This window comes from Rhinatrema bivittatum, chromosome 6 (genome assembly GCF_901001135.1).
Source record: "Rhinatrema bivittatum chromosome 6, aRhiBiv1.1, whole genome shotgun sequence".
In the NCBI taxonomy this organism is placed as follows: domain Eukaryota; kingdom Metazoa; phylum Chordata; class Amphibia; order Gymnophiona; family Rhinatrematidae; genus Rhinatrema; species Rhinatrema bivittatum.
Window position 1 is genome coordinate 316,180,274 of NC_042620.1, and position 13,925 is coordinate 316,194,198.

At 47.0% G+C, this 13,925-nt stretch overlaps 1 long non-coding RNA gene across 2 annotated transcripts; it reads right to left on the reverse strand.

Annotated features, from left to right (window-relative positions):
• Nucleotides 1-580: 580 nt before the first annotated feature.
• Nucleotides 581-12,357, reverse strand: LOC115093308. Of its 2 annotated transcripts, none has more exons than XR_003857279.1 (4): nucleotides 12,043-12,357; nucleotides 2,465-3,226; nucleotides 1,443-1,571; nucleotides 581-877 (listed from the first exon to the last, which is right to left on the reverse strand). It is a non-coding gene; the product is annotated as an uncharacterized LOC115093308 (long non-coding RNA). The 2 variants fall into 2 exon arrangements; XR_003857278.1 differs by having other exon boundaries at nucleotides 1,443-1,579.
• Nucleotides 12,358-13,925: the final 1,568 nt, after the last annotated feature.

A 13,925-nucleotide genomic window follows, 5' to 3' on the forward strand; every position in this document is an offset into this window, starting at 1 on the left:
TCACACATTCACTGCATTCACTTGTGCCGAATGATTCCGGCAGGGACCCTGTCCTGCTTCTCCGCTCAGCCCGGTTACGTAAACCGTAGATTATAAATGGATTCTTAACAGTCCATTTAAAACATGTCTGTGAGCATTGATCTCTCCAATCTATCTATCGAGTGCCCGTGTCACATTAGCAAACACAATTTCTGTACCTCACGTAATGCCTTGTGACGGCAAGGCTCCTGCCAAGCAATACTCAAACATTTTATATTGATCTGCGTACTCTAGGCCTATTGATTTTAGTAATGTCTGGACTGAATTTAAGCTTCCCTTACTCTGGTTTTACTTTGATATTTCCATGGAACGCTGCGTTCCTCAGAATATCAGCCATCTTGGATGGGACAGGCAATGGAGTCTACTAGTTAAGGTGGAACAATGAAACAAGAAACTTGGGAATTACTCTCCTTGCCACTTACTCTCACTGTTTAGCATTAAGAGAGTCAACTAAATTGTCTAACTGAAAAGTAACACATTTACTTTTAAGCCCAGGCTCTCAGCCTTAACATAGTGAAAACCTCAGTCCTTCAGGCTCTAAACGTATTTTTATTTAATGTTTGGAAGGACAGTTTATAAATACATGTAAATAAATAAATACAGGGATAACAACAAAATATGCAGGTTCTTTTCACTTCAGGGTTTTAGCAACTCAGTACCAGCTCCTTAACCATGGATTAAACAAAAACAAGCTCAATTCAGTTCTAGGTATTTTCTGCTCAATCAGCAAAGCAGTATTCACCGCCAGGTCCAGTTTCAAGGACATCAAATCCAAGAAGCCACATAGAGGTTCAAATACTAAAGATATGCATTCATTTGGAAAGAATGGATGGGAGCTCTGTAAAAAATAAAAGTATTCAATTTTGAATCTTTTAAAGTCTATGGTAAAAACAAACAGCAGGTTTTTTTGAGGTGTTTTTTTACTGAAGGCAAGCCAGACAGGAGAGAGCTGGGATGGGGAGGGGTGAGGAAGAACAATCAAAGTCAAGAACTTTCTCAACAGCCTATCCAAGCTGGCAACTAGCTACATAGATTGATAATGACTTAACCATTTTTTAAAATCTGAAACTGAAAGAGGTCAATACACAAAGGCATTTATCTGGATAACTTCTAAGTTATCCAGATAAATGCACAGTTTTGAACATCTTTGCCATTTATCCAGACAAATTCTATCTGAATAAGTCACTAGATTAAATTTGTCCAGATAACTTGGTGTTTCTGAGATGTTTTGAGGGAATAGTTCACTTAGCTAGCTTCAATATTTAGAGTTAGCTGAAGGTTGTTTGGCTAAGTTTAGATATGCCATAGGCATTCACAACTTAGGTTTAATTTTAGATTATGCAAAAAAGATACTCAACCACACAGAACACTTTCTTCTCTTCTACATCTCACAGAATTCTTACCTCATACCTCAACTTCTTCTCCTTGAAGTGGGTACAAGTCCATTCTTCTTTGATGACACCTCTTCTTCTCCAAGTCCATTCAACAGGAAAGAGACCTCTCCTCAAAGCAGCAGCTCAGTCTCTGGGCCCCTGGGGAACTCAGTAACAAAAAAAGACACACAATTAACTCACAAAAACAACCAATCAAGAGGCAAGAAGGGTGTAAAAAATAACTTCCTCCTCTGGCAACTAAAACAGTCACCAAAAAAATGACAAAAGAACAGAATAAGGATCTCTGTCTCCTTACTTGCCCCAGTCTCCATGCAGAGACCCAGAATCCTAACCCAAGAAATAAATAAATTAGGAACATTCAGGGATATGCTGCCCTTCAGAAAATTCAACCGATACTCTACACTCTAAGATGGTGGCAGGGGTTTATAAAGGCTCTGATCACACCATCTTCTTCTCCCATGTGGGTGAACAAAACCCAAACTTCTAGCTAACTAATCTCTCAGTACCTCACCAGAATGTAATTAATTTTTGTAAGGGAACCAAGAGTTCCTTATATGTACTTATAAAAAGAATAAATATTTCAAAACAACTGACTAGAATATCCAAAATTTCTCAAACACTAATAAAATATTTCAAATCAGCAGACACATCAAATACCACACAATCATTAAAACAAATAAGGATAAAAATAATCCCTCTTTTCATACCTGGAAACTTTTGATTTCCAGGTATTCTGATATTATTGTGGATAAGTGAGGGGAGGGGTGAGAATGGCACACAAAATTTTTCCTTTATTTCTCTCTCTCTCACACACACACACACACACTCATTCACACATATACACGCTCTCACAGACACATGCTCTCTCTCATACACATGTGTGCTCTCTGTCACTGTCACATACACTGTCACACACATGAACACTCTCCAGACCTGAATTTAGACATAGGCAACATAGGGTTTGCCAAATTTTTATAGGCATCAGTAGCCGGGAGGTGGTGTAGGATCAGGAGACCCGACAGGAACTTCACCTATACAAGCCCTTGTTCCCCTCAGGTTGAGCCCTTGGGTGCCTGGCTAGCAGCTCTTAGGCAAAGGACTCCTGGCGTAGAGATGTCCACGGAAGGAAGCAGAGGTAGACAGTCCGGGTCGAGGCTGGCAGAGGTCAGGATGAACGAGGTCAGTCCAGGAGTCAGGGCAGGCAGCGAAGAAGCAGCACGAGGAACCAGATCAGAGGTCGGGGCAGGCAGCAGACAAGCTGGAACCGGGAACACGCCAAGAGTCAGGACGGGCAGCAGACAGCAGAATCAGGAAGCCAGGCCGAAGTCAGAACTGAGAAGACAATCAGAGGGCTAGGAACCAGGAGAGAAGGAAGCGGAACCACAGGAACAGGCAGGAACTGGTGATCAGGAACAAGCAGGAACTGGAACTGGAACAGGCAGGAACACTGGAACGCAGCAACTAGTAACTCCAAGGAGCAGACCCGTTGCTAAGGCAAGGAATGGGTGAAAGGAGTGGGCTTAAATAGCCCCAGCTGATGTCCTCGTTGGGGGCTGGGCCAGGTTTCCTGCTGCGGCCCCTTTAAAAGGCAGTCCTGGCCACGTGCATGCACCTAGGGGGGCAGGTACCTGGAAGAAGTTGGTGGCCTCTACCTCATGGGCAGGATGCCATGGCAGGGCCCTGGGGCGACCTGCCTCAGACCGCCATGGAGAGAAGCTGGAGCTGGTGTCTGCCGACACAGGTAGGGGGACCCGGCTGCGGCGACCCGTGGTCGGGGTTCCCAACAGGAGAGGCTGGAGGAGAGAACAGAACAATAAGTGTTAACATAAAACCCACCTAATTTAGCTACAGCAAGTATTGCATATAAAATCAGTGCAAGCACAGTTACACAGTGCATTAGGGTTCTTATACTCTATAGCAAACACAAATGGCATTATAGTAAAAAAAAGAAAGAGGATTTTATTAACATGGAAAAGTAAGGAAAATCAGGATGCAAGATATAAAAAAAAAATCACTAGCCCTACTCTATATCTCAGTTCAGTTCTTTTATAAAATACTTCAAACTCCCACCTAAATTCTAGCCAGAAGAATAAGTTCTCAGTTGCTCACATGAGTTTTGTTTTCCTTTTTTTTAGACATGCTGCTCCACTGTGTGCTTGTTGAAGCCGATGCAGATGCTTCAGATCTTGTGGCTGCAAGGTTCACTTGCTTTAGAAAACTGGAAGTTCCAGTTCTCACAAAAAAAAAAAAGTGTGTATATATATATATATATATATATATATTCCATTTCTATATAAAATCATGACAAATCTTCCAAATTTCCATGCAACTAAATCAGCCTGATACTGAATGTATGTAGATACTATTCTAAATACTATCCTTCTAGCTATAAATGAAACAAAAGGTCAGGAAATACTTGAAACTCACACTCTTTCCCTCACTACAAAATAACAAACTACTGCTTTCTCGGCACTGCTATATAATTACTATTCTACAGACTATGGCTATGAGGAACGCTCCCATCTATCTGCAACTGTTCTTTCCTTTGTGGTAGCAGCCATGTGGCTGGGGTAGGAACCTCACTTCATTGCTATGTCCTTCTGTCTTTTCCTTGTTCTGCTTGTCTGACTGTACACAAAAGAGAACCTTTCTTTTATACCTAATTTAAAAAGTTAATTAGCAACCGATCTCCTGATCCTCATTGGCCCTGGTCCAGGATTATACCCCAAGTTCTGATTCTAAGAACTGCTATAGGTCAACCCAAAATTTTCCTTCTGTGGAAATATCCATTTAATCCTAGCAATTGTAGCCAGGTCCACTTGGTATTACTACAGTTCAAGGGATAATACCACTGGCTTCCAGCCATGGCACCCCCCTTGTAGTGGAGCTAGAGGTTAATTTAACATTTGCATAGGTGAGAAGGACTTCTGAAGGCTTCAAGGGAAAGCATTTGCATTGGCCCTTCTCTGTCTCAACCAACAAAAGTATTGCCAAGTAATTCACCTGTCACCATTTGCCTTTACTTTATACAGAGAGTGAACAGGGGTTCTCCCCTCTGCAATTTAATTCACCTTTGCTAGTTAGAGCAAGAATAATATCTTAAGCTTCTGGCTTACAATTGCTTTTCCAAGCCCTGAAGGGGAAATGGTTTTCTTTGTCCCATTTGTTGAGAAATACTTCCACAGATAAAGAAAGCTGGAAAATTCTGATACCAAGCTATTTTATGCTGAGAGCTGGGGTGTAAAGTGCCATTATTTTGTATTTGAGGCACTGTGGGCAACCACAAGACAGAAGTACCAACCAGATGCTAAAAGTCCAATTTTGCAGGTGGGTCCTCCTCTCTTCCATAGCCTCTTAGGGGGTGAGAAAGGCAGGGTCGGAGTCTATCATCGGAGAGCTGTGCTGTATCCTTGCTCCACCCCCCCCCCCCCCCCCACACACACACACACCTGCTGCTGTGATTGGACAGCATGAAAAAAGGAGGTGGGGCACAGCATAGCCTTCAGCTTCCACTATTTTTATCAGGAAATGCGAAGGGTGGGGAGCCTTTGAGGTCCCGCTCTGGGCAGAAAAAGCAACCTACAAACGTGTGTTCCATATCCCGTGGACACACGAAGAAAACCTACTCAGCTTACCAATAAAACAACATGCCTAGAATTATCAAAGACAATCTACCTTTCAAATAAACTAGAAAGATAAGGGAGAGAGGGTGATCAAGGAATCCAGCAGAGTCAGTCTCTTCATCAATACACTCTGCACAGAGGCAGAAAAGGAAACACTTGATTTTCAGTCAGGGTCCTTCAGCTCAGAAAAATTCCACAAACCCGTGTTCCCACACAAAGAAACATATACAGTCTATAAAAAAAACCCCAAAATGTCCAGTATATTCAAGGACAATCTACCTTTCAAAAAGAAAAGGAAAGGTAAGGGAAAGAAAGAGACCAGGGAATTCAGTCCTCAGTCTGCTCATCAACACACACTGCACACGGCAGAAAGGAATCACTGGTGTTTAGTCCGTGCCCTTTAGCTCATCATAGCAGAACTGTTTAGCCAAAGAAAGGGAGAGAGTTTACAGTAGTGGATAGAAAAACCAACCAAAAGCAAAAACCCCTAATGCCCTACAATGTTCAAGTCCTGTATTTTCCTAAATCAGACTTTTACAGTAAACCAAAATCTGTTCGAAAAACATAAACATTCTTCTATAGGTCCTAACCCTTCAATATACTATCTTTCCCTGTTACTTAAAGAGAGAGAGAGAGAGAAAAAAACATTAAATTAACAGAGCATTTCCTGTATTATTTAGGCCAAGATGTCAGACTGCCTTTGTTTTAATTCTTTTATGCAGAATCCATGTCTAAAGTTGTTTTCTCTTGAGGTTCTCCCTTTTGCCTCTCATTTTCTGTGCTTTATAGGGGGGAGGGAGAGGTTCTAACACCCAGGCAAAGGCTTCTAAATCTGCATTTACCACTGCCCGGCTCGTTATTTCTTGAACTTAAGAACATAAGAACATAAGAACATGCCATACTGGGTCAGACCAAGGGTCCATCAAGCCCAGCATCCTGTTTCCAACAGTGGCCAATCCAGGCCATAAGAACCTGACAAGTACCCAAAACCTAAGTCTATCCCATGTTACCGTTGCTAGTAATAGCAGTGGTTATTACCTAAGTCAACTTAATTAATAGCAGGTAATGGACTCCTCCTCCAAGAACTTATCCAATCCTTTTTTAAACACAGCTACACTAACTGCACTAACCACATCTTCTGGCAACAAATTCCAGAGTTTAATTGTGCGTTGAGTGAAAAAGAACTTTCTCCGATTAGTTTTAAATGTGCCACATGCTAACTTCATGGCGTGCCCCCTAGTCTTTCTATTATCCTCCTTCCTTTTTACCCTGGGCCTAAAATTACCAGGGGAAGTGAGGGGACAACTCTGAGAAAAGGGAATGGGTCCAACTGCCACTTCCTTCAGGGGGAATGGCTGCAGTTTTGACCTTAAAGTCTCTGAGGGAGATGATGTTGCTTCTTCTGGGCAGTTTGTAGCATGTGGAGTAACTTGCCGTGTTGCGCCTCTCATCACTTTTTTAACCTTATGAGGTTTCACTGACTCTTTGGGAAGGAGGATTGGGGGGGGGGGGGTGGTCCTCGGGTGGAGTTGATCTCTCTTCTCTTGACGTTTTTAATGTCTTGCTGGGATTAAAGGTTACTATGTGAGGTTTTTATCCTTTTCCTGATCCTATAACTTTCTTTTTATTGTCCTTTGGAGTACCAACCTCTTTAGAGTTTTCTTTCAGGAGGGAACTAAAGATGTTCCTCGGGGGTGTTCTGATGCTGACCTGTGGTGCTACCCCTGGGGAACTCAGATGTTCATGGATCTTCCCAGACTCAGATGACTTGGCAGCCAGTCCCTTAGGTGTCACAGGTGGTGGGGTTGAAGCTTTCTTCAACCAAGAGGTAAGGGGAGGTGGGGCAGGTAGTTTTATCTTCGGGCACCACCGTTTGGTGTGTTCAATCTGATGGCAGTGATGACACTTGTCCTCACCCATGTTGTAATAAACCTTGCAGGGGCGACCCGCAAAAGAAACTCTAAACCAACCGCTTTCCTCTTGTCTTTCTTTGGGCAGTTTGATAATAACTCAGTGATTAAATGATTTTAAATGCTTCAAACCTACCTCCCTATGCCTCAAAGGAATTATTGAGATTTCTGACTTAATCTCTCCTAGAATCTTTAAATGTGGCCGTACTATTTTGTCTGGGAGATAGGGTGGTACATTAGACAGTATAACTCTTGTCCCTGGCTCTTCCAGGGCTTTAAGTTGTTGAACTGTACACCCAATTTGAATTTCCCCTGCCCTAGATCTTTCCACTGCAGTGTCAGAGGCAAAAAGAACTGCGTCTCCACTTGCTCTCGTAGCTGCCAGAATATCTTTTGGGCTCACCAATTTTGCTACAGCGGAAGCATATTGGTGTATGTTGAAACCTGGCAGCTGTTGCGCAAGAGGTGGATCTTTGGATCGAGGTGGGGTTGATGTTACCCGCAGGGTAAGCCCTACGTGTCTCCACCATCAGCAGGCAGAGCTGGATGACTGAAGGAGGCTGGCTGGAGCTTCGCCAATACCAGCCCTCGTTCCCCGCAGGTTGAGCCCTTGGGTACCGAGGCCGGCTAGACTTAGGTGGGTCTCCGTCCGAGGTCTTCTCTGGGACGACCAGGAGGTCAACCAGGGGCCAGCAGCGGTAGTGGAAATAGTCTGATCTGGATGAGGCGGAGACCCGTGTACCAAGGGATACAGGAGGAAGGGAGAGGGCGCCCGAGTAAGAACAGGCTGAAGCCTGAAAGGCTAAGTCCAGAATGAAGACGAGCGGAGCGTCATAGAGCAGGCTGAAATCAGGGCAGGCGGCAGGCAAGAAGAGTAGCAGGGCAAGCATGGATCGATACCAGAAATCATCAGAAGAATGGTCAGGCAAGGCAAAGGACAAACCAGGAGACAGGCAGCGTGGTCAGACGTAGCAGAGGTCAATCCCAGGAGACAAGCAGTAGCGTGGTCAGATGTAGCAGAGGTCAATACCAGGAGAGAAGCAGTAGCGTGGTCAGATGTAGCAGAGGTTAATCCCAGGAGACAAGCAGTAACATGGTCAGACGTAGCAGTAGTCGAAGCTAGGAGGTCAGTCAATGGAACAAGCAAGGTAAACATGAACACAGGAACAGGAATGAGCACCAGGATCAGGAACACGGACAAATCAGGAATCAGGAAACAGGAACACGGAGGAGACGCAGAAACAAGCAACTCAGGACATGACCAGCGTGGAGACCTGTTGCCAAGGCAAGGAAGCACTGGCTGGTCCCGGCCTTATATACCGGGACACAGAGATGTCATCATCCAGGGCTGCGGGTGAGATTCCCACCACGGCCCCCTTTAAAAGAGCAGCTGATGCGCATGCACATGCGCCTAGGAGGGGGCGCTGTTCGAGACGGTGGTGTCTCCCCGCGGAGCAAGGACATCCATAGCAGAACGGAGCATGAGGAGCGGCCTGGGGTCGGAGGCGGTGGCCACCGGCCATGAGAGCAGCAAAACCAGGCGCTGGAGTAGGCAAACAGGGGTAAGAGGGTCTGGCCAGCACATGCAAAAGTACCCCCCCCCCCCCTTACACCCCTCTCTTTCAGGTCTGGGTTTGCCCGGATGGGCACGATGAAACTGCAGAAGGAGGCTTTTATCCAGGATGTTATGCGCTGGCTCCCAAGAGTTTTCTTTTGGGCCGCAACCCTCCCATGAAAGGAGGTACTCCCACCGACGGCCCCTGCAGCGGACGTCAAGGACTTCTCAGACCTTGTAGGTAGTATCGGACTCAGTGACCAGATGAGATGGTTCAGCTGCATTACAGGAAGGCCAGGAGAGAATCACCGATTTCAGCAAGGACACGTGTAACGTGTTATGGATACCGAGGGTTGGAGGCAAGCGGAGTTGATATGTTACAGGTCCAATACGACGGGTGACCTCTGTGCATCAAGGGACTGTAACAGATTTCTCTGATGGCTGTCCTAAATCATTAGTATGTATGGTTTTCCTGATTTTCTTCTGTTTTTTTTCCACCGTCACCCTTTGTTTGGCCTGTGTTTCGATTCTATTCTTCAAAACGCCAGCGTCCCATCTCGGAGATACCGGTAAAGGGGGGGGGGGGGGCTTGTCTGAAATAAAAGGTGTGTCCGGGTTGGGCTGCAATGCTTCCCTCTTCACTTTTTTGCTGGGTTTTGGCTGGCTGGTCTTCTTCGCTGGCTTTCATCTTCTTTTTTGGCTAGGAGTTCATCTATAGTTTTCTGACACCTTTAACCTAGGCCTAGTGATTCGGCACCCGAGGTGTCATCAGTGGAAGGCGCTGAGATGACTCGATCCTGTGATCCTGCAATTTCTAAAGTTTGTTTTGACCGGTGTTTCTTTGCCGGCACTTCTTGCAATACTTGTTCTTCAGCCTCTGCTTTCTTCTCCCCACCCTCTCACTGCTTTTCCTAGATGGCCTGGGTTTCTTCAGGGGGTAATGCCACCTCCATAGCTGGATTCCTGAGGTCGGTGGGGGAGGAATCTGTGGGGTTAACTACCACAGGCAAGTTCTGTAAGTAGGCTCACTGTTGCTGTCAAGGAGAGGGAAATCCCCTGACTTGGCCTGTACGATGGTCTTAGGAGATATTATTGAAGAGGTTTTAGCAGGTTTGTTCTTGGGGGTCTTCCCTCCCTTAGATGTTACACCATCCGAGTCTTGTAGTTTGGGGCTCTTGGCCCGGGATCTTGGGTGTCTCTCTTCAAGGATTCTGCCTGGACAGGGGAGGGTTCTCCTGAACCTTGGTGTTAGCGATGGAGGTATGCGTTTTCAGATGTCAAAGCCAGGGCTGGCGTCATGCAGATGGTAGATGGGGTGGGATCCTTTCTTCCAGGTAAAATGCCGGTCTCCTGACCATACCCGGAGGGATCTGGGGCCTTCTGCTGAGAGGCTGAGTGGGCCATCGTGGCTGAGACACACGACACTGCGGCTGCAAGGGGAGTAGCCCTGATGGTATTTTGGGCCAGAGAGCACACTTTGCAGGTGTATAGTATATGTGGTTCGCAAATCTGTTATAGGGGGTGATGAAACACCTCTCAGCCTCCTCTTGCCCTTTTTAAAGCTTCACAACAGCTTCCTTCCTATACGATTCAATGTGCTTCAGGACACATGGTTGATGTGTCCCATCAGGGTTTATCAAGACTTGAGTCTTCAGCTCCCTGAAGGTGCTGAAGACTCCCTGAAAGGAGCTGAGGTGCATTGCCAGCATCTCATCCGGCAGAAAAGGACATCAGATAGAATATCTTTGGTCCCGACTCTGTCCAGGGGCTCCAACAGGTGGAAAACCCCTTTTACCACCAGCCCCCTCCACGAGCGTCTTGCATGTCGTGGCAAGGCTTGCCAAAAAGATGACCGCCTTGCCGTACATTTTTCTGCAGGGGATGATGTTTCTAGGACTACCAACTCTGCCATCATGGACGCATAGTCCGGGGGTTCCTCTCCTGTGACCACCATGGACACTTGACCCCATGCTTATGGCCTATGCCAGCTCTAGGCGTTGGGACAGTCCTTGAAGGGGGGACAGTTAGCGGTTAAGTTAAACTTGCCTCCTGCCACTATTGTCTCATAAGATGACTTAGTGGGTGGTGTTTCACTGGGGTTTAACCCCCAGAATTATCACTGGCATATACTTTTGTTTTTTGCTTTCTTCTCACCGATATTTGGGGCTTCTCCTTTGACAGAGGGGACTCTGGTCACTTTGGTGGCTTTACCTCACGATGTAATGAGTGGGATAGCGACAGCAGGGGTAGTAGAGTCCAAGGGTTGCATCGATTCTCCTCGGGAAGAGATAGCATGTGCGGGCAGGGGGGGTTCCCCTCACTGGTCAGGCAGGTTGGGTGGATTCCCCTCCTGGTTACTATCTAGTTGAGGTGGTATTATTGTAATCCCTGATTTTATCCCTTCATGGGTGGTAGTCACTGATAAGGGAGTACTGGTCCCTCCCACAGCGGTCCCTCCCTGTGCTGCACTCAAAAGTGGTGTAAAATAACCCTGTGGGATGATGGTGGTGCTGTCTTTAGTGGGCATTAAGTTAAATGTTGTGCCTCCCAAGGTGGAAATAGCATCGTGACCCGGCCTTGTGTAGGTAGCAATTAGCTTGCTGGCAGGCACCTTGGTCACCAGGTCTGCTATTGTAGTGGTAGGAAACAAAAAAGGCCTGGATGTTTGAGGGTTTGTGGGTTGCACCAAGACCGTGGCTATTGTAGAGGCATCGGTGGTTGTCTTGTATCCTAATCCCACAGCAGGTTGAAAAAAGGCTCCCTGCGATGGAATTCTCAGGAGTAGAGGGATGAATGTGGGATTAGGGGTCCCTGCCATTGCTGGGTTGGTATTGGGCATGGCTGGTGATAGGGTCCTTTCTCTCTCTCCCCACCCCACCCCCATTCTGCTCATGGGAGCACTCCTTGGCAAAATGTCTGCCAAGTGGTTTGAGAAAACAAAGAAATTAGGAGTCCAAATACAAGGAGGGAATGAAAGAGTGGGGGAGGTGTGCAAGAAGGGAACAAGGAGAAAAAAACCCCCTGAAATATGGCTTTTAAAATCAGCCAATAAAAGGGTGGGGGCTGGGAGAGACGAGGATCTTTTGGCCTGTGTTGACCTCACACAGACTCGGTCTCCTGGACAAAGCTTGCTTTGCTTTTGCAAGCTTTAGTTGGGGCTGTAAAGGGGAAAATGTCCGTAACAAAATCAAGAAAGCAGCTTACTTCAGCTTAATTGGGGGTGGGGGAGGGGCAATCACATACACACACTCTGTCACGGAAGGAGTTGGGCTATAATTAAGGAGAAAAACAAGAAGCTGGAGAAACTAAAATAGGTACTAAGGGAACACAAGCGGGGGAGGGGAAGGGAGTAGCAGACAAACAAATTAGAGTAAAAAAACTAAGAAAGGAAAACCCCCAAACTTAACCAGGAAGGGGTTTCCTGCCCTTGGCTTTTGCTATTACCCTCCCCAGGCTCTGAGCACCACCTGCAGCCTCCACAGTTCTAGAAGGCAGGAGAAGAACCAAATGCAAACCCTTACCTTCTGGTGGAGGAGAATGGCAGGACCTTGCAGGTGAGAAAAGGCTTCCTGGGAAGAGCAGCAGCAGCAGAAGCAGGGAGGGGCAGGGAAAGAAGGGAGGCTTGGTGAAGAGAAAGGCTGGGCTGCTCTGCCAGGCAAGGGAGTCCAGCAAACTCTCTCTCTCTCACAAGTCCTGGAGCACAGCCCAGCACAGCCCTCAGATCCCAGTGGTTCCACACATATCTAAGCAATGGCCCCTCTTGGCCCCATCCTCCTCACACTGTTTAGGCAGTTTCCTGGCAGAATCTAAAATGTATGCAAATGGGGGTTACCATCTCTTCCACGCCCCTCCCACTTTTCCGGTCCTCAAGTATCCAGTCCTGGTCTGTGGGAAAAGTTGGCAACCCTATGGCACTCACATCCTTTTTTACTGAACGTGGACAGAGGTCTCCCTAGGATAGAGACATTGAGAGCCACGCTCAACACCTTGGGCCCAGGAAGAGTATTCCTCCCCCATGTCGGAAAGAAACTGACACCCCAGGAGCATGGGACTGTGAGAGAGGGGGGAAAAAAAGTTGGCCCAAGACGCCCTGTGACCCCTGTCTTATAGGCCCCACCATTGTCTCCTCTAGCAGCACTAAGTCTTCAGCAATAGCAGCAGCTGCAAGTGGAAATTAAAAAAAAATGTGTATGGGACCTCCTACAGTTCTCATGTGCTGATGGGCTCTCCTGCATCCCAAATCCTCCTTCTACAAAAGATTCTTCTTTCCTTGGAAACCAGTATGAGGGGCAGAGTGCAACAGGGCATGTGAGAGAGCAGGAGGCTTTGTGCTGAATTTTTTAAATTTCCAGCTGCTGCGATGACAGCACTATCACTTGGAAGGGAGGGAAGGAGAGGGGAGTATGCCTTAGAGGGGAAGATTTGGAATGAAACATAGAAATGATGGCAGAAAAAGACCATTCGGCCCATCCAGTCTGCCCAGCAAGCTTCCACCCTTATTTTCCCATGCTTATCTGTTTCATCAATCACCAAGTTCAGGGCCCTTGTTGGTAACTGTTTGATTCAAATTTCCTGCCAACCCCTGCCATTGATGCAGAGAGTAATGTTGGAGTTGCATCAAAGGCGAGCATAAGGCTTAATGGTTAAGGGTAGTAACCACTAGGGATGTGAATCGTTTTAGGACGATTAAAATTATCGTCCGATAATTTTAATATCGTCTTAAACCGTTATGGAACACAATACAATACAATACAATACAATACAATACAATACAATACAATACAAACGATTCTAACGATTTATCGTTATAAATCGTTAGAATCGTGAGCCGGCACACTAAAACCCCCTAAAACCCACCCCCGACCCTTTAAATTAAATCCCCCACCCTCCCGAACCCCCCCCCAAATAACTTAAATAACCTGCGGGTCCAGCGGCGGTCCGGAACGGCAGCGGTCCGGAACGGGCTCCTGCTCCTGAATCTTGTCGTCTTCAGCCGGCGCCATTTTCCAAAATGGCGCCGACTGCAGGAGGTCGTTCAGCGAGGGTTCCGGCGCCTCGCTGAACGACCTCCTGCAGTCGATCTCCTGCCGGCGCCATTTTCCGTACGGAAAATGGCGCCGGCCATACACGTATGGCCGGCGCCATTTTCCGTACGAAAACGATTCGCGGCGGGAAATCGCTCCCTGACCCCCGCTGGACCTCCAGGAACTTTTGGCCAGCTTGTGGGGGGCCTCCTGACCCCCACGAGACTTGCCAAAAGTCCAGCGGGGGTCCGGAAGGACCTCCTGCCGTCCAATCTTTTTCGTCTATGGCCGCCGCCATTTTTCGGCGCCATTTTGGAAAATGGCGCCGGCTGAAGACGACAAGATTGAGGAGCAGGAGCCCGTTCCGGACCGCCGCTGGA